Source organism: Acromyrmex echinatior, chromosome 6 (assembly GCF_024713525.1).
Source record: "Acromyrmex echinatior isolate Ae372 chromosome 6, ASM2471352v2, whole genome shotgun sequence".
Classification (NCBI taxonomy): Eukaryota; Metazoa; Arthropoda; class Insecta; order Hymenoptera; family Formicidae; genus Acromyrmex; species Acromyrmex echinatior.
The window spans coordinates 7,494,540-7,515,883 of NC_141857.1; the positions used below are offsets into that span (position 1 = coordinate 7,494,540).

The 21,344-nt window shown below is 30.9% G+C and overlaps 1 protein-coding gene and 2 long non-coding RNA genes across 10 annotated transcripts in view; 2 read left to right on the forward strand and 1 right to left on the reverse strand.

Moving 5' to 3' along the window:
* CDase (neutral ceramidase) overlaps positions 1–21,344 on the forward strand; it is a 64,685-nt gene that overhangs the window by 34,268 nt on the left and 9,073 nt on the right. The window lies entirely within an intron of this gene.
* Positions 1,917–13,342, forward strand: LOC147909334 (uncharacterized). Its single transcript, XR_015545291.1, has 2 exons — positions 1,917–6,640; positions 7,511–13,342. It is a non-coding gene; the product is annotated as an uncharacterized LOC147909334 (long non-coding RNA).
* Positions 15,197–21,344, reverse strand: LOC147909335 (uncharacterized). The gene is made up of 2 exons (XR_015545290.1): positions 15,712–21,344; positions 15,197–15,640 (listed from the first exon to the last, which is right to left on the reverse strand). It is a non-coding gene; the product is annotated as an uncharacterized LOC147909335 (long non-coding RNA).

A 21,344-nucleotide genomic window follows, 5' to 3' on the forward strand; every position in this document is an offset into this window, starting at 1 on the left:
AAGTTTTTTTCTGTTGAGTAAATCTCTCTCTTATTTTGTCATCGAAGGAGTCTGTATCTAATGCTTTACTTCGCAACCTGGAAGAGACCCACGACGACCTGTCCCCGTTACGATTCTAATAACCGTGAAGTCGTGAGAGGTTCATTCGTGACTGTTATGCCAAAGAGCATCGGCAAATACGTTCGACGGTACGCCGTAAACAAATAAACTACACGTTATAAACTCTAATGGAAAGAGGGAAACACAAAAAATAAATCTTTTATATGTCATAATGTTAACTCATGAAATGTATATATATTTCCTGTACATTTACTGTGGTCTGCTATAGTCAACGTATATATTTATTAAAGTTAATATAACATTTTAACTGTGACATAATATACAATATATACTTAAAAAAATTCAGTCTTGTAGTAAACTTTGAAAAATTAAATTGAAAATATAAAATCATTTACAAAAGCTTATTTGTAAAAATTTTAAGGTGCATATCTCGAATATGTAAAACTGCCCCCCCCCCCTCTCTCTCTCTCTCTCTCTCTTTCTCTTTCTCTGAATTAAATTTTTTATTAAATCAAACCTCACAACCGTTGAACTGGTTTTAATCTGTTAGATATTTAATTTATACATTAACAAATGCTATGAAGCGAAGCGAGAAAAAGAGAGAATATCGAGAAGAAATGGAACTAAAATTAAATCACGCGCAACCACTTTTGAATTAGTTGTTTAATTAGTTGGGTCTTATTAGTCCTCAAACTCCTGAGAGGTCAATATGCCCTTATTCATTAACGATTAAGCTATTGAGTAATGGTCCACGTCCCTATCTTATTCTAGTTATTATTATAAACAGCAATATTTTAATCTCTCTTTTTATGGAGATAATTTGCGCGCGGGGAGTCAGTTCGTTTGACTTTTCGTGACTTTGTATAGAGAACTTCGGCTACACAGTTCCTGCCTTCCGTCCTTTTCTCTTGCTTTCCTTCTGTCACGCCTATATCAATCCGCGACGTTACATGCGGTGTGGCCCCGCGACGTGACGCAACGTATTGTTTATACGAGTCGCATTTCAATACAATTGTGTGGGAAACGTAAGCGCGCACGAAACCTGGGGAAGAAATGTCTCGACGTATCCTTGGCACACCCCGAACTATGTTCGTTACTACTTTCTTGAGGCTCTTTCAACCGCCGCTCAACCTTAATTCGGACTTTTTGTTTCGATGTCCAAGAATAAGCAGTTTCCTCTGCTCGCCGTACGTAACTCTCCATTTTCTACTCGTTAACGCTGTGATTTTATTAATACCCTTGTAGTTAAATGAGTTTCCACGTAATAATTTCCTCGCAATCCCATTAAGTATACATAACTCTTACTAAATTACTCCTTGCTTGAACATTTAGATCGTAATAAACCTATATAGTTTTCCCGTATATCCCACTTATAAAACTCTATATTTGTTTACATACGGAATATTTTTCAGTTGCTCAATTATAAATCATATAGAGCATCTTTTAGAAAATTCGGATTAATTCATTCATTTGTGTAAAGAAAAATTTAATAAAAATTCGTAAAATTTTTATATAAGAATTGTAAGAAAAAGTAAAAAATAGGGGAATCGGCACGGTAATTTGTGAACCAATCTTTCAATAATACTTTGTATAGCAAGTTTTAATTAATTATGTTATAATAGTTTTTATAATTAATTACATCATTAATTTTATTTTAATTAAGACTTATTTATTTAATTATAATTAAAATGATTTACAATTATTAAAATTTCACTAAAATTATTGTTACTACTCAAATTTATTTAATTATAATAATCATAAATTTTATTATAAATTTTATAATAAATTTTATTATAAAGATTATATTTTTTATTAGTAAATAAAAAATTCATTTTTAAATAATAAACAAAGATTAAAGACCTTAGATATTTTAACTTATTTTAAAGTCATCGTCAATAGAAAGATGTTGATAATATAAAATCAATTTTGTATACAACTTTTGTATCAATTTAATTTTTTAATAATATAAAATCTTTGATTGTGTATATGTAGGCATGACACGTTAATCGCAAAACTTTTTCGACTCATGGAACCGCTGAATGTTTCCTTTTCCTTGAAATCGATGAGTTTACTTTGCGGTATGGAAAACGGCGCGTTGTAACGTAGCGATGCGCAACGCAATAATTTGCGTATATCCGATAACGTATGACATTGGAACATCGGTATATTTTCCGCGCTGTTAAACACGAGGCGATACAATGGAAACTGCTAATGATATAAAATGATAAGTCTAATGTAAGATGGTGATCGGCTAATTATCTCAGTACGCGGCATCCGTAGCGGCTTTAGCTGTACTCCGGAATTTACAGACAATAGCGATAGCTTAAATGGCGTCTCGACATGAATGGAACACGTCACGAAAAGTTGCGGGCTAAAAAAAACGTACTTTCCTGCGGTAAGTGTGAATTATCTGATTTTTTTAAATAAAAATAATGTCGCTCTCTTACTTTAAGTGTAATACAACTAAAAAAATTAGATTTGTCAAAAAAGAAATTAAGTTTTCCGCATTTTTATGAAAAAAACACTGTAGATTGTGTTAAAAAACATTCTTTTATTAAATACTTTCAGGCTTTTACGGTTATTTTCTTCAAAAAAGTTATATGTTACCTTCATGTCTTGATGCACCGTTAAATGCCAACGTTTCATGAACATTGCTATTAGGAATAATGCAGAGACCCGTAAATTGCAAACTTCTTCTTCTATAGAAATGTTCTTAATTTTAGAAATTTTATTAACTTTTAAGTTACACAATTTGAATTTAATTTCATGACATTACATTAAATTTAATGTATTTATAACTAAAGAGAATATTTGTATACATGTACATAAAATTTAATGTATTTTTCATGAAAATTTATGAAATTTAATATACTTTTCGTAAAATTTTATTTAAAGTACATTAAATTTTATAAATTTATACGCAGATAGAGAAAATGGACTAAACATGAATTGAAAAGTTCTCTACTATTTTGCAATATTCGGAATTTTTTTTAAAAGAATGTCTACACACACATACACACGCGCGCGCGCGCTATACAATATAAGCCTTTTTTATTATTTTCATTGATTAGCAAATTTTCTCCAGAAAAAGAAAAAAACTAATTTTCAACTCGATAGAAAATTATTAATTTAATTAATTTAAATAATAGCATTAAAGAATATATTGTGAATATAATTGAGTATCATTTATCATTTTGTTTCACACAACTATTAAAAAAACCACTCTTTTTGAGTTATAATTTTGATAATTTTTTTTTTCTAAAGATAAACTAGCTTCATTTTTCTAATGATTTATAGAGTAATGCTTATTTACATAACTCATTTATGGTAATAACTTGAAAATCACATCCTTGAGTTGTAAGTGTTACTTTTGAAATAAGTATGAGCGGTATATGCACACGAAATACATATCCGATTAACTGCAACATTATATAATTCTCACAAATAGTCAAAAACCTACTAGCGTTATATGTGAAACACATTGATGTGGTTAGGTTTATTTAAATAACAAAGTGATTCAGCAGCGGTTTCTACCGGTGCTACGACAATCAATTCTGTCATTCACGATTCAATGGCATGCTGCCAGCGGAATACTTATGATCGTTACGCAGCGCGTTTGTCGCGAAGAAAGGCAAAGTGTCATGTATTACGGCACGCAAGCGTATACTTCTGGAGGGTAAAAGTGTTCCGACATCACGACTTTTCCAGAATGATCATTAGAAAATGTGGCGTCTCCGACGGATGCGCTTGTTATTCTGGAGCAGTAGAACGATGTAAGAGAATAGTCTGACGTTTCTGTATTCGGATTTCGCGCGCACGGCCATTCAATGGCAAACGAGAGTGAAACCTCTCCAGTTGAATAACTGTGTTGCAACGTCAGGAAGTCAGAAATTTTTTTGCTTCGAGTCATTCTTCCTAATACGCATATCTTTAGTATTCTGCGCGGATCAAATTGAAGAGGCGTACGCTAGGCGGAATCGATTGGCTGCCGACGAATTGATAAGCATCTGCTTCTAACAAAAATCCTCGGACGTCCATTAGATTTGATCAATTAGATTATGTTCATAGATTTGTTCATTTCTTGATTTTTCTATTTGTTCTGTACACATGAGTTTGACATTTATTTGTGTGTGTTTTGTGTGTGCGACTCGAATAAACTGTTTTATACTTATAATTACTATAGAATTATTATTACTTACTTTTATATATAAACATCTCTTATATTGTTCGCCTTTTAACTTTTCGACTTCTTATTTGCTTTGCACACGCAAGCTTGATATTTATTCATCATTTGAATAATTTGTTATAATTGTTATAGCTGTTTTACAGTTATTTATTATTATATATAGATAGATAGATAAAGCATTTATTGATATTCTAGGGCAAGCCCTCTAAGAATATAAAGCATAGCCACAGAAGTTAACAAAAGATATTTTTAATTTAACAATAACATTTCGTTATAGTACAATGACTCACTGGCAACTAGAAATAATCCATAACGGAGGAAATACCAATAAGTGGACAAGTATAGAAAAAATTCTTGTAAATAAAAAGAGAGATTACAAAAGACAACGCTGCGCAAGCGAGTACAGAAGTGTGCAGGAATACACCTGCCAAGAAGCTATCGCAAAACAACAGCAAAATTTTTATGGTGACACCTCGCTACACACACACACACACACACACACACACACACACACACACACACACACACACACACACACACATATATATGTAGCGAGAGAGAAAGAGAGAGTTTCATTAACTATTTTATAGAGAGAATTAATTACAGTTATAAATGTCAAGCTCGTATGTGCGAAGCAAATAGGAAACTTGAAGGTAAATAAATAACAAAGGATATTTAAAAGAATATTTAAGTAAATAAATAATAATTTAATGACAAAAAGTCAAGTAAATTTTAAATTACATAGTTTTTTTCAGTAAATTGTTCGCATTTAAAAAAAATAATTAGGGAGAATAAAAATTAAGATTAAAAATTAAGATTAAAAATAAAGTTCATTCAACTATGTAGGTATATTAATTTTATATATAAAATTTGTATAATTGTCTTTATGCTAGTTAAACTATTAACTACCACTATGTTTTTCTCTGAGTGCAAGGCGAGACAATCGGCGGGAAAGAATGACAATGCCAATTTGAAGAGAAGTTATTAATATTATATAATAACTCCCAGACACACCACATGCTCGTATTATCTCATCATTTATTAATCGCGAGACGTATCAGAAACACATTAACCGGTAATTCCGTCGTAAAAGACCTCCGCTGGATTTAATCGGCGCGGTCAATTTTATCCCACGTCGAAACAGTTCCTGCACACGCCCTGATATTACCGCTTGTGCAAGGGTCGATTAGAAGGGGCAGAGTCATCGTCGTGAGTAAGACAGAGGCTCGAAGAAAAGAGGGAGGAAGGGGGGGGGATAAAAAATGGAACGAGTCACTATGGTGATCCACACGTGTTTACACGTTCTTGTTCCCACGTCTTAAAACGGAGCTCTGCAATCGTACAGCATCTCAGCCTCATTATACGGCTTATCTTACATCGACGGAGACAGACTCTGCTTCCGCGGCTGAAAGTCCTGGTTAAGTTGGAGAATCAAGGATCGAGACGGACTGCATATACTATACATACACCTCGTACTCTTGATCACGATGAACGGTGCAGTCAATTTCGCTCAAGCGGTCATCGCGTCGGCTGAAATTCCCAAGTAAAAGAGGATTAAGGGTATCACGAAGACTCGTCAGCATAAATCCATTACCTAACCTTCCAGAGATCTCTGATGTCAAAATCTACACCACAGTTACTGATGTTGGATTTAATTTATATTGTAATTAATGGTACTAATTATGTTCAAGAAAACAAAATGATGTAACTCGTTTAAAAAAAGAATTATGAATATATTTTAATAAGAATAATCCTTTGTAGATATAATATAAATAATATAGATTAAATTGAATTGATGATTGACATTTTTCACAAAGAGAGATTTATAATTGAGAGCTTCAAAAGAATCGTCAGTTCGGGGAGGGGGGGGGGCGAAGGAATTTGAAGATTATAATAATAACATACAGTCTTAATTGACCGACTATCTATTATCTCGAGCTGTCCTCTATAAGTTCTCAATAAATAAGCGATATTGAAGAGGCGATGCGTGGGCACGCATTGATTATACTCGCCCGCGATTAGGTCAGCGTCACGCGATCATCCGTTTCAAGTAGAACTATTTCCAAGGTAGGCCAGATAGTCGTCGCTGGCCACTGCTTTGCGAGCGAAGGCAAAAGTGAAGACGGCGCGTTGATGTTTCAGCCGCTGCCGCACCGGGTGGGAAAGTGCCGTCGAACGAGGTTGTTTCAGCCCGCTTTGAAGAGCCTTGCGAGTCCTGTTTCGCGATCTTCCGAGAACACCTCGCGCCACGCCTCGTACTGCGCCGCACTATTGCGAATTGCGATATGACGTGACTTTTTGTACGAGTTTCGTGCGCAAGGACGACCCTGCTTCCGACTTCTTTGCGCGATTCCGTTTCGCAATTGTCGATTAAAAATTGAGTAAATTATATAGGTAAAAATCGTTATCTTCATTTAAAATTTTTTAACAAGGCAAAAAACTTGTATAATTTTTCTCATTCGAGTTATCAATAAGATTTTTTTTTTTATTCAGAGAAATTTTCTCATTGGTTTTTAACAAAATTTGCATAACGTAGCATGAGAAAAACAATTTTTATTTATTAAAATAGAATGCACATAACTGCACTGTTAGATGGATAGTTCCATGGAACAATAGAAACCTAATACCTTGAGTTAAATAACATTTTGTTATTTTTACTTTCATATGTGTCAAAATGTAAATCAATCCATTTCTGTGATTAATTGCTTAGTTTCAAAGTAAACGTTTGTATACGCTTAACAAATTAATTTAATGTAAATTTTACATTTTCTTAAATTTAATACATTTAAATTGTTTGAGTTAAATTAATAGTATATTAAGTATAAAAAAAATGGTGGCCTAGAAAATGATTAAAAATATATCAAACTGGATGTAATTTGTTAATATTATGAATTTAACAGTGTGGTTTTATAGCTAGAGAAAGGAACAAAGTATCTGTCATTTTTATTTTTTATTTTTTGACTGATGAGTGTAATTGAATATACAACAGGCATTTGAGGATTTAATTTCTTTTAGATTTTGTTTTCAACCGGTGGAAAATAAACTTATTTTGCGATTAGATCTACTTTTCTCTTTAAGGTTTATAATTATAATATTTTAGCACATTTTAAAATATTTAATTCGTTAAAAAGTTAAGGAATCTAGGAATTTTTTTAACCTAATTTTTTAATATTTTTAGATATAGTTGCTCTTTCATATCACGATTATTTACCTAATTAAAATAACTGTTAGACGATAATCACGCCAAAAATCGCATCTTTTCAGCTCTTCGAACGTCACATACACAGTTAATACAAGAAGAGCGACGAGAGGCATTTTAATGTCTCGCTAGCTTTCGAATCGCTTGTCAGCGGAAAAAAAGGATCATAAAACGATAATAATTGCGCGTGCGAACACGAGCGCGTAACTTCTCCCAGTTTATTACAAATGTATACACGCAACATTACTAATTAATGTATCGCGGCTAAGATCCGCGTCGATGCAATATTTTAGAAAATTTTCGCAGGTACGTAAATTTTGCTTCTATAAGTTATAATAGAAAATATATTACGTATATGCTCAAAAGTGAGAACAAATTTGCGGAAAGAGCTCACGGTAATTAATACTTTTAATCAGGACTCATCGGATTACGTTATGTTAAATGTACATATTACATTATAAATTATATTGCACGTGCGTATGTAATTAACATGTAATGTAGAAATTTCAGACCACTAGTGGGATTACGCTTGTAAGTTTCAATAATTGTATGTTATCGCATCAACAATATATACGTTTTGTATAATTTTAATATATTTATGCAGAAAGCGGATTTGCAGCATGTGTGCGACAATTGATATGTGTTTCGAAATCTTATCGTCGCAACGAGAAATGATTTATATTGCGAAGAATTGCGTCGATACTTCACATTCTCACTGGAATTTAATGACACACGGAGAAAAATATTTTCGCTACTACAGCAAAAAACCGTCGTTATTATTGCACATTTCATCAGTAAAAACGATCGGACTCTGCACAATTAAATGTTATGGATATTATATTCGATATTATTTTAATTTTCAAATAAACACTATCGTGCATAAATCCGAGAACGCTTGCTTTCCTTACGAAAAGTGATATAAAATTGTCTTGGTGAAAAAGAAACATAGAGATGCATTTTAAAGAGAAAGATAAAGGTTTAAATTTATTTTTTAATTTCTGTATTCTATTTTGTTTATAATAAAATTGAAAATGGATACTTTTTCACTTTTTCTACTTTCCTTTTATTTCTATAAAGCATTTGATGATAAAACATGTTCGATGATAAAACATCATCGAACAAAAAAGTATTTAACAAAGAAGTATTTTAAAATGGACTTTTAGTAAACTTTATGTATTTCTTTAAAAAAATTAGCAATATGCAATATGTGATGATGCAAATAATGTGTTTAGTCCCTACAACGTGCTACGCGTTGAATTACAATATTATTGAACTTTTTGGTTTTATTCCTTTAAAAAATATTATTTAACTTTGAAAGAATTTACAGAAAAACCTGTATAAATTTGTCAAAATTTTAAAAACTTTTTCAACCCTAAAATCTCTTTCAAAATAATAAAAAAAAGTCAATTTTGTCTATTTTTTATGAAATTTCTTTTAAAAGGGAAATATGTTAGTGAAACTCGATGAAAAGGTATAAATAAATGATAATTTTGAAGATATTTTATAAATATTTAAAAAAATGCTTTATATAACTTAAAATAATTTCGCAAAAAAAAGACGATCGTAAGAAAAGACAAAAATTTATTATACTAATTAAAAACACTATATTAATTTATCTGCTATTGAGATCCTTGAGATCCAGTAACATTTTCGTCTTTGATAATGTTTTATCAAGCTGCTACTCTTTAAAATAAAAGAAAAATATTTCAAAAAATATTAATTTACAATTAAGTAATGTAGAAACAAAGTATCATAGAGATAAAACTAAAAGACGGATTTGAAATTTTGCCTTTCCTCTTTCAAATGCATTTCTGAAAAATTTTCTATGAGAGTTTTCTGCACCAAGGGGGAAGAATTTTTAGTGAAGCTGCGAAAATATTGCAAGCATTCTCGAGTTATGAATGATAGTATATATTATAAATTTCTAACTGTATCTTTTTTCTAATTAAAACTAAATTATGTTAAACAAGGAACAAGGTACAGTCCTAGGACTGTACATGTGAATACACATCTAAAATTATTTTCGTCAAGTTCTGTTTATAGTAAGTGCCAAAATTTACAATGATTTTATTATGCCAACGAGTTTAACGAAAAAAAAAAATGTATATCATAATTTAATTATTTTCATATTAAACTTAATAGCTGTGTGCATACTGCACATTATTATTGGTAATTTTAATTGGTTCCAGGAAACACTTACTGCAAATCATCGAGCACTACCATGCTCGACGTTAATTAATTTAGAAAGTAATATTACCGTCCGTTTATTAACGCTTGCACAGTCGTACAGTGTTAATTATTAAGCGAGAATCACATCCAGCTTGCCCGATGTAACAGCGTTGCAGCAACGCGGAGATTGAACGTGCAATTTAACGGACATCGTCAATGCATGTTATCGGTTATACATATATCAGAGCATGGAACGATTAGATGGAGCGGTCATAGACGCGTTTTGCATTCGCAATCCCGTTTAACGATCAATAAAAAGATTAAAGGACATGGTTTAGAAGGCTATTAATTAAAATGTCACTGTCACATAAATAATTTACATTTACAGTTCTAAATAATTTGGCGAACGTTTACAAATGTCCCTTTATCTATCTATATCTAAAAATTTTACAGAAAACGAAATTGAACAATTGATCGCCGAATATGACATTTTAATATTCAATTGAAAATTGAAACTAAGTCTCCAAAAGCTCAATAATTATAATTTGGAATAATAGAGTGTCTCTATAAAAGGTCAATTAACTTAGCACGCTGACAGTGCAACAAAATCTTTATTACTCACAATTTGCAATAAAAAATTCTCCAAATGTTTCAGTTTTCACAGAGCCATCTTCAGTGGACAAAAACTTGTAATAAAAAATTAATACGCTGTTCTATGAATCTTCAAACTCTTCTTCAGTTGAAAGATTGCTAACGTCTTATTCCAAATATCGGTTATTTACTCCGAGTGGTAATCTTTGATTATTGTAAAATGGATGTAAGACAGTTTCTTAATATGAGCTTAATGATTGTGTGTGACATATTTATTAGGAAGTTGACAGTTCAACAGAAACATTGAGACCAAAAACACATTTAGTCGATTTTCGTGTTTGCTAATTTACTTTACTGATTGCGTGCAAATAGAATTTTATGATAATATTTTTATTTTATAAATTTGCTTATACATAATATAAAATTAAAAGCAAAGAAGTTTACATGTTATAATATTCCTTCTTTTGAAATGAAAAAGTTTATAATTAAAATGTATAACATTTATTTACAATTAATATTTTTATACTAAAGGAACAATTTTGCTGAAATTGATTTAAAAATTTAACTAGAAATTGATTTAAAAATTAACTACATACAAAAAACAATTTTGTTGGAAATTATTATATAGGAAATACGAGCATGATGAGTAGTGTAACAAAAAATTTTGACATTTGAGCAATCAGCTTGAGCGTCCTACATAATTACTTTATTAGTTTAACAAAATTATTTTCAGATCTGTATTTAACTAAATTTTTAGATACTTGAGTTATTTTTTCCGTATACTTGATTTAATATTGTATTAATTTTATTTTATATGGAATGCTCGATAAATTATGAAATCAGAAAAGTGTTTTTCGTTCTTAAAAATTACGCGATTAATGAAAAAAATCATCATTCCTTCCATGTTTTTTTATTCGGTTTTTTTATTTATAATATCTTTATTTTATTATGATTCACTGAACACTTTGTATCTGTCGCTATTTATTGATTTCCTAGTATTTGTTATCTTGCGCAAAAAATGTCAGAAGGTTACGAAAGGAATGCGCAGAATGTTCAATGGTCGATCATAATAATAATAACGACGTATCTGAATCTGAAAAGTTACAGATTCAGACTTTGCGTCGCAATATCTCCGCTTATAGGGTACGTAGAGAAAAAATAAAAGTATAATACAATCGGAGTGTAAGCTATCGATTAAGTATACTTAAAACTCGATCTGGATAGCCGTTATTGAGATCCAATAATCTCGATCTGGCGCAATTCGCCGATTCGTGTAAAGGAACATGACAATGTCTCGTGTCTTAGCGTCATGTCTTAGCGTCGAGACACTACCGTGTCTTCAGATAACTGTAGGCATAATTAACAGACTTGCTTCGCACACGCGCACTCTGCTGAAGAGTAGGATTTACTTATGCGTAAGAATCTTCCATTGGAAGCCGCAAGGCTTGTCAGTTGTTTTTTTTATGAACGAAGCCGTCCATCGGAAATATGTTTATTCATGTAATAAACAAAGTCACAATTTACCAAGAGACAGATAGACAGCTAATCAGATATGGCATTTGTACATGTTAGAGGTTTTGTAATTTATTGAACAGACTTTATAGAATGCACGATTTCTTATCTCAATCAAGTTTTATTATAAATGGCATTTAAATATACGAGAGCTGATCTGGACAAGTAATTAGGAACGCTCGGTAATCGTTATATGAATTGTAAGACCATGGATTATGTAGGAAATTTAATATACGGGATTCAGAAGCTATCTAATTTCAATTAAATTAATTAAATAGTTAACTTTGTTTATTATCAGTGTTATTTGCATATAATACGCAAATCCAGAGAATTTTTATCGATAGGCGCAATAACTTGAATGTCATCGCTATTTTTTGTAAAAACATGACAAATTTCTCATGCACTTCTAATGTGTTACTATGTTCGCTTGATCTCACATTCTCGTTACATTCGTGAGAGATGGCATTTCTTCTAAGCTGTTGCTGTGTTGTTTTGATCAAAGTGCTTGGACAACTGCTTCAGACACGATTTTGTTTCTGACTGCAGAATGGCGTTTCAACGAAGTTATCCGCATCATGGAAAAACTTATTACGTTTCTTGGAGGGTGGAATCGTATTTAAAGTACTTTGCGTATACGATTTGACGCTAAGCCGCGATCTGAGTTTGCATTAATCGAGCGAGAAACTAAATTAAAACTTTAAAGCCCTGCACGTTCTGTATCGAAAAACTGTAAAAACGGATGACAGATTGTAGTGTTTGTTTAGACAAATATAATACAATGACCTGTTTCGAACATAAGCTTTATCTAGAGACACAGATTTAAATTCTGACTGCTTAGAATTAATATTATTTTCTGCAGTTGTAAACTTGTTACTATTGATTTGTAATTATTTTTTACGAATATCTCAATTATTCAACAAAAAAGCACTGTGATACAATCCGTTTATATTATATCAATTCGTAATTTAATAGATTTTTCTAATTGTGTCTGAGAATTTTTTTTATCGTTTGTACGACGTTGGAAGAAAAAAACAATTAGAATAATTACTACTATGTGAAAAAAAGATCCTTCGATAGCCATACATTCTTTGTTGCACGCCAAAAGATTTGAATTGTGACTGCTAATTAGAATTAATGTTACTTTCTTTCTAACTTTTCGCTACTGATACTCTTTCTATTATAATTATTTTGTTGCGAATATCTCAAAATTACGTCAAAATTTAATAAAAAGAGGATAGTGATGCAATATGTTTACATCATATCAACTCATAATTTAACAGATCCTCCTGATCTCCTAAAAATATTTTTGATCGTCTGTGCGACATAGAATAAGAAACGATTCAAATAACTATACAATTTATACGTGTAAAAAAGATCCTCTGATAACTAGGTATACATTTTTTATTTTACTAAAAGGCAATATCGTTACATATTTTACAAAACAGCATAGCTGTTCGTAAAATGCATGCACAGATGCACTTTATCGGTCGCTCAGAACTTTTAGTTAGAGCGAATAAGTATCTCGAAGCATTTCGTGTCTCTTGTAAAATGTAAGTCCCTTGAGAAACTTTGAAAAACTCTTCAATGTTTATATATATAATTTTTTAAATATATTTTTATATTTGTATATATATATATATATATATTAGGTGTTGGAATTAATTCGTAGCGTTTTTAATGAAAGAATGTTATTTATTTCACATGAGCATTAAAAAATACATTAATGAAAGTACTTCCCATCACTTGTAAAACGCTACGAATTAATTCCAACACCTAATATATATATATATATATATATATATATATATATAATGTAATATTAAATCTATAGGACCGTACATGTAAGAAGAACCAATAGGAAATAAATGCCTTTAAATCTAGATTTTAATTGCTCGTATGATTCTCTGTGAATTTATATGTATATAGGCCTTTAAATTGCGCGCCGAAATAATTTTTTATTTATTTTCTAGGCATTTATTTCCTATTGATTTAATGTAACTGCTGTTTTGAACAGAGTAGATATTTAATTAAATTGGAGACCTGCAGCATTGTGCGGAAAGCGTTCAAAATTCTCCATATTATGATATTTATGATGACCAATGAGAAAATTTAAGCGGCTTTGTGATTCCTCCAATTACTATCTCAAAGCGGATTTAAATAATACCGGTACTACTGTATTATACGAGCATTTACAAAGTAGGGTATATCAGTCTATGGACAAAAGCCTCGAATGCAATATAATCTCACTACAGGGAAAAATAAAAAGTGCTTTACATATCAAAACGTTTCATTATTAACATATGTACGTGTATAGTAAATAATAACTAAATTTGACTCAAACTTAATACACTTCTTGAATGTAATTGTTTAATTTAAATTATTTTAGTTATATTAACGACATATTAACAATAAATAGCAGCAGTGGCGATATTTATAGAAAAGATTAAAAATAACTCGAAGTGTGAGTATAATTTATTATATTGTAAAAGTTATACGTGTGATCGAGTTTTACTGACAGTAACTACAAATTTCTTCGCGATAAAATATTAGACTCTGTTTGAGAGATTCGTTAATTTTATTACTTGGCGGGTCTATTTGAATGCGCTCTTTGGGACATTCATTTTCAATTCACAGAAAATATACATGTTCAACTGCATCTACACGTGTTACATACGTGTGTAAAAATACCCACGCGGTGCATACCGTGTTGTCCTAACAAAAGGATACTATCCAATTGTATGTGCAATATTGATTTTGCACGCAATTTTATTAGCTATGCACATTTTAAAAATCACCGAGTAAAACTTATATTTTTAAATTCGCATGTACGTATTGACGTATATTTATCAAATTGTACATTTTTCAAACAGTATTTTTCAAACAAGTATATTATACTTTAATTGTTTACGTGATTGTTTACATAAATGTTTGTTATTACTTGTTGCAATATTCGTTAATTAATTAATATTGCCAATAAATGAAATTAAATATAGCGTAAATTGATATTGAATTTTATCTGTCTATTTGTTGTTTTGCATATAATTCTTTTTTTTTTATTAAAGAAATATTTAAACTTTACACTATTTCAAATTCATAATATCAAAATATATTTAATTTCAGTTAATTTTTATTATTTCTGTAGGTCGTTATATTGTTTCTATTTAATATATCATAAATTTAAATGAAATGATAAAGTTAAATAGTTTAACTGATAAAATGTGAGTTATTTAATTTGTACTCAAATTTGATTTATTATTTATTAAGTTTAAATGTGATTCTTTAATGCTTAACAGTTAGAATTAAGTTATTACAACTACATTAGATTTATGTGAAGCAGAGAGAGAGAGAGAGAGAGAGAGAGAGAGAGAGAGAGAGAGAGAGAGAGAGAGAGTATATTTATAAGAAGTTTATATTTTCTAAAGTTTTATTTGTTATGAAGTATTAATTTAATTACTGATAAATTATTACATATATTTCCCTTTTCTTTCCTTTTCATTAAAAATGTGTTATTTGTTTCTCGAGAAGGAATGACGCAGCAACGTTCTAGATACTGTAAATATTTCGCGATCAATGCAGGGATTGCCTCAACCGGATACGATCGGTTCATGCTAATAGAAAAAAAACCTTTGATTAAGATCAAGAGAATCTTCCGGGTCGGAGTATTCCCATACCGCGTTAAGTTGTTGTCACAATTCTTGGCACAAGGTTGCCCGTCTACGTGGGACTCAGCTCGTTAATTGAATTCCATAGCGTAATCGATATTTTGATTTGCCAAAGAATTGGAGAAGGTAGTGACCTGCAGCAATATCTGCAAAGAGGTGGGTGAAGAGATGCCGACTTCGATATTACGGTGATTGATGAAGTTGTCTCGGTCTAATCGAAACTCGCCACGTGTCGTCGTGCATTGCACATTCCAAGATCATCTGATGGCAAGATGCATTATTAAAATTAATCAAGCGCTATTACATCGGAGCATATTTACATCCACGCTCACCGTCGACTAATAATGCAATATGACGGTTTTGTTCCCGCTATCGCCATCGGCAGGGAAGCGCCGTGCCATTTTACCTCCCGGGGGTGCGGTATCATCGTGTCACATTAATCTGCTGCTCGTGATACCGTAGGTACTATACCAGGTTAAAAATAAAGAGACGATGCCTAAAGGTGGGAAAGCAATACGTGCAACACTGCCCGCCATCAATATGAACGTGTATGCGAGGCACTCGTGTGTCTAATCCATTCGAACATCATTCGTCATCGTTTCCTCGCTCGCACTCGCGCGACCGAAATATCTCGTTTCTCATCTCTCCTCGTACACGCAATGGCACCTTCCGCCAGCCACTTACTTTCCCTCCGACTTTATACTACGCGATGTCACCGTCGCGGGCGTAGTATAAACTATAAAGACGTTTGTCTCTCTCTCTCTCGTAGTATTATAGACGTAGATGACTCGCCGATATTCGAATACAAATGATCCCCCCTCCCTAGTTTGCTCATTTTCGAATATCAAGGTAGACAGGGAAAAGACAGTGGAAAAAAACAAAACTTTCTCTCACTAAGGTCATTTGTAACTCTGGCGCAAATTTCGCAAATCGAATCTCAGCGTCAGTGCTCCGCTGTTCTTCTTGCTTAAAACCTCTCTCAATGAGACTACGAAAGTTTCAAATAAAACTAGCAGAAATGGATGAAAAGTTAATAAGTTAATAATACATGCAGTTAACAAGGCAGTATAATTACATACATAGATGGAAAATTTAACACACTTTATATGTTCTAAAAGCTTCACTCAAATTTTTATTTTTATTTATCACAAGATGAATATGATTAGAAAGTAACACTAATATTATGCAAAAAATGAACACAAAAAACGTAACTCTCATACAATTTGTATAAACAATCATATTCTTTCATTAACATTTATAATATACTAAATTAACACATTTTATTTATTTATCTTAAAATATGCGTTTTAAAAAATATTATTTAATTTTGTGTTATTTGTCTATTTATTCATAAATTGTATTATTTTAAGAAAGGATAAATATAAATTTAACATAACATATTCAAATAACACAATCACATTATGTTAAATTAACAATAATCGGATATATTAAAAATTTGACACAAAATTTTAACAAGGATTTCAGCGATCGTTTCTAATCAAATACAAAACGTTTTTTTAATTGTGTAATTTGTCACATCAAATTTAACATATTTTACGTGTTCCACGGTCTATTTAAATTTTGGTGTTAATTTAACACGAGATGAATATTGGAGGATAATCTAATTATTATATAAAAGAATTAACATGAAAAAATAATATATTGATACAATTTGTAAGTAAACTGTGGAAGCATGCTTTTTTCAATATTAATGATGTGTTAAAATAATACGTATTTTATTTATTTATGTTGGAATTTATATTTTAAAATACACTAATTTCAATAACAATAATTATATTAGGACTCTCGAATTTTAAACAATACAAAAAGATAAATATAATAAGCTAATGAGAGTCAGCAACGATAAACGGCACAATTATTTGGTGAATAATAAATACTCAGATATTAATGTCTTCTTTATTTTGACTAACATTTCGACTCTCTTTAGAGTCCTCCTCAGGAAGAATGATACAAGTATAATTAGCTCATGTCCATAATGCCTAAGTCACTCGCAAATTGACAAAGATGCAGCGCTGTTAATCATCACGGAACATGAAGCATTGCACTGAAGCTTTGTTGAACATATTAAAACTTAAAAAATAGAATTGTTAAAATCAAATATAAAGATTACATATTTTTAAAACACATGTCCGAGTGCGACGACGTGTCACTCACACTAATTTCATTATTTGTTTATTCATAAACTGTGTTACTTTGATATTAAAAAATGTTGAATACTAATTTAATACAAATAATATAATCACATTATGTGAAATTAACACTCGAATACGTTAAAAATTTAACGAAATTTTTACAAAATTTTTAAAAAATGTGAACTTTTAATATAAATACAAATTTATTTTTCAGAGTGCAAAAAAGAAGTAAGAAGCCATGTTAGTTAGTAGAATGCAAATATCTCAGGAAAAAGTATTTTATATATTATATATAATTATATGCAATTAAATATAAAATATATCTATATATTTTTATATAGAATTATAAAATTGTATACATTTTTATATAATTTTATATAATTAAATAATTATATTTTATATAAAATATTTTTTCCTGGAATAAAATAAATTAATTTAAACAAATAACGTTCTCTTCAGAGATAAGTTAATGCAATACGCAGTAGAAATGAAATGTATGATTAAAAATTAAGTCAAATTAATTTTTCGTTTAAAAAGCAAGAAAGATTAAAGTCAATTTATAACTAGTAAAACTTATGGCGAATTCAGCACACATGCACTGACTCTGCTTTAGTGACTTGTTGCTCTGACATGGTGCGTGTGCAGATGTCATTTTGATGCTATACCAAATTGCACTGTCAGAAACGTCAGTGCAACATTTCTTGAACTCGTTCAGTTCATTCAGTTGGTTGATCCAAATATAAATTCAGCACTATATTGGGTCAGTTTTTATTTAGTGACTCTGACAATCTGAACGCATGACATCACAGTGCGCACAAGCCGCACGTGTGACATTGAAAAAGTTGGCACTCAGTGCGCACTAGTGCAGTCTGCTGAAATCCGCTGTTAATTAAATGTTAATAATGGAATTTTGTGAATGCACGAAATAAGTAAGTGTCCAAATATAATAAAACTCAATATTAAAATGAGAGAGTCACTTTGGAATCGCAAATAAGTGTATCCGATAACAGGAAGCTTCGTGCTTTTACAAATAATGCGATAGTCAGTCTCTCAATAAGTTGTAAAAAAAATAATCGCTCTGCAAAAGGGCTAATTATGCAGTAATACGTTTTGAAAGAGAAACACTCAGTAGAATATATACGTAAAAAAATTTGCGTTTCATCCTTAAATAAACCGCGTAGAGAAATAAAATCATAGGAATCAAAGAGCGGATTAAATTCACAAGCAAGTCAGTTCTCAGCGAGAACGCGTGGTGGAGAATACTTCACCATTCAGCATAATAATATTGACAGAAGTAAAAAAGTATAAAGAGTAATCACGCGATTAAAGCTCGCGGAATAAGAGAATTGCGGATTACATTATATACCGTAGCGGTGCGTTGCAGAAACGAATTATTAACACCGCGGCTACCGGGAAAAGCGGACAATCAGGATGCTATATATATATCAAAGCAGGTAAAGATATATTCAGACGTATTCATGCTGGGCATCCAGCGAGTCCAGCTCGCCACGAACCGAACAGAGGTGGTATTTCAGCGTGTTTTCGCCGCCCGCAGTTCGTAATACAGGAGCTAGGGACGCGCGGCTAAGCCTTCACTGCCGCGATAATTAACATATATTCGCATGCTCCTTAAGCGTGACGGGGGCACGACCGGCGAGCTATCGTCAGTTTCGTGAAGAGATATTAGCATCACAAAGGAGAGCGAGAAACAGTTTCTACAGCCGTAAAAGATGTCTATACCTACCGGCCCGGCCGGACGTTATACGACGGATGCGTTTCACGCTGAGTGTGTATGTATATGCCTGTGAGTGCGTGCGAGCGTGCGTGCTCGCTCACTCGCGTGCATTCCACGCCTCCTGATATTGCTACATCAAAGAAATACTAACCATGTTTTTTTACTTGTCGAAATATTCTCCGACTTCCGTCGTATTTATGCGCTCTCTCTCTCTCTCTCTCTCTCTCCTTCCCCCTCTCTATCCTTTCTTTCTCTCCTAGTTTAATTTCTTATATACTGTCTTTTCGTACGATATCCTCCCAAATTTGATTAAAAAGATGAAGCTATTTTCTTCTGCTATTTTCTTCCTTTACACACAGTGTTAAGATACAATTCGACAATTATCAATCGATTATTTGCTGCAATTATGATATAATTGTAAAAAATCGTCATTTTTTTTCAGTTGCTTGCAAAAAAGAATAAAAACATAAGAAACATTCTGTAAAAGAATTGCATTGTTTTTCTTTGTAATCAGGTGTTACACCAAAATTGTATTTTAAAATTAATATTATAAAATTTTGACTATTCAAAATATTTAACAATTGAACTTATTTTTTGGAAAACTTTATCTTCTATTATTGCTGTAGTAATAAGCGATATTTCCATTTAAAAATATATAATTTTATTTATTGTTATTGTTATATGTTGTTATATCATGTTACAGATTTCATGAAACATTTGCTCTGATTGCTGCATTATTTTATCATATTTTTTACTCTGTATTGTTTTCAAATAGATACATTTTTTTGTTAAATAATAAAATTTGTAAAATAATAAAAAAAGAATACTTAAAAACATTGCTTATTCTATTTTCGTAATACCTGTCGCCTTTTTTAATCGTAATGATTAAATCATGAAACATAATGACTAAATAAAGAGAATATTTTAATAAACGTAAACAGTCCATTTTAATTAAAAGATACGCGTGCGTACGTTATGTTTATTCCTTTGTTATGTACATACATAGAATTCATGAAATTTGTAATAATCCAGAACAGGTTTACATAAATTCGAGTTTTATGTTCTCTAAATTATTCTTTAAATCTAAATAAATGATCAAAGTAAACATTGAAAAGTTCAACTAGAACTAACTGTAGATTAATTAATTGAATATATATGTATATCATATTTCTTTGTAAATTATTTATTTAGTGCTAAAACGATAATATAATTATTATAATTCAATAATAAGTATGATAATGTAAATTTTACTTCTCGTTTACTCTCTGGAACGCTATACCTTACACATATAAATAACATATTGAAAAAGATATTATATTTTAGTTAAACAATTGCACAAAATGGCATAATCATTTATGGTTTCTTGTGCGGATTGTGCAACGTTTTCACTTTCATATTTCTATACGCAGAAATCTAATAACTGTAATTATGATTGATACTAGATTAACTCTCATGATAATCACAATCATATCGGGATATCAATTTTATTCTGACGATAATCTTAATTGCTTTTTTTATCAGTTTGCTTATGCGCTATCAAATCACATGCAAAACCTTCATATACTTCTGCATCATTAGTTTTCCTATACGAGAAAATCGAAGATCGCAATCTTATTGAGAAAATTTTTATACCCAACACGAATTTGCACTTTTCTTATCTATCTTCTTCACGATCGATTATAATCAAATTCTTATCTTCTCGTTTTCCACGTACTGAAAATGCATGTATGATGAATAAGGACTTTTTACTTTTCATAATACTTGTGAATCATATAAGTGACTCGTAGATACATAATCGAAATTTATTTAAATGCGCGCTCAATTTTCATTGTTCTATTGTGTAAATAAATTAATATTTAAAAAATTTACTTAATTAATATTATAATGAATAACAATACAATAATAAATTACATAATTGTTACTATAAAGATCAGTTGTATCAATTTTAATTGTGTTTACAATTAGTCATTCATTTAATTAATAATGACATCAATATAGAAAATAAAACATATTCTTTAATAGTAAAATAATATAAACAAATTTCTTATCTTGTTCATATAAGATTTCCTTTGTTTCG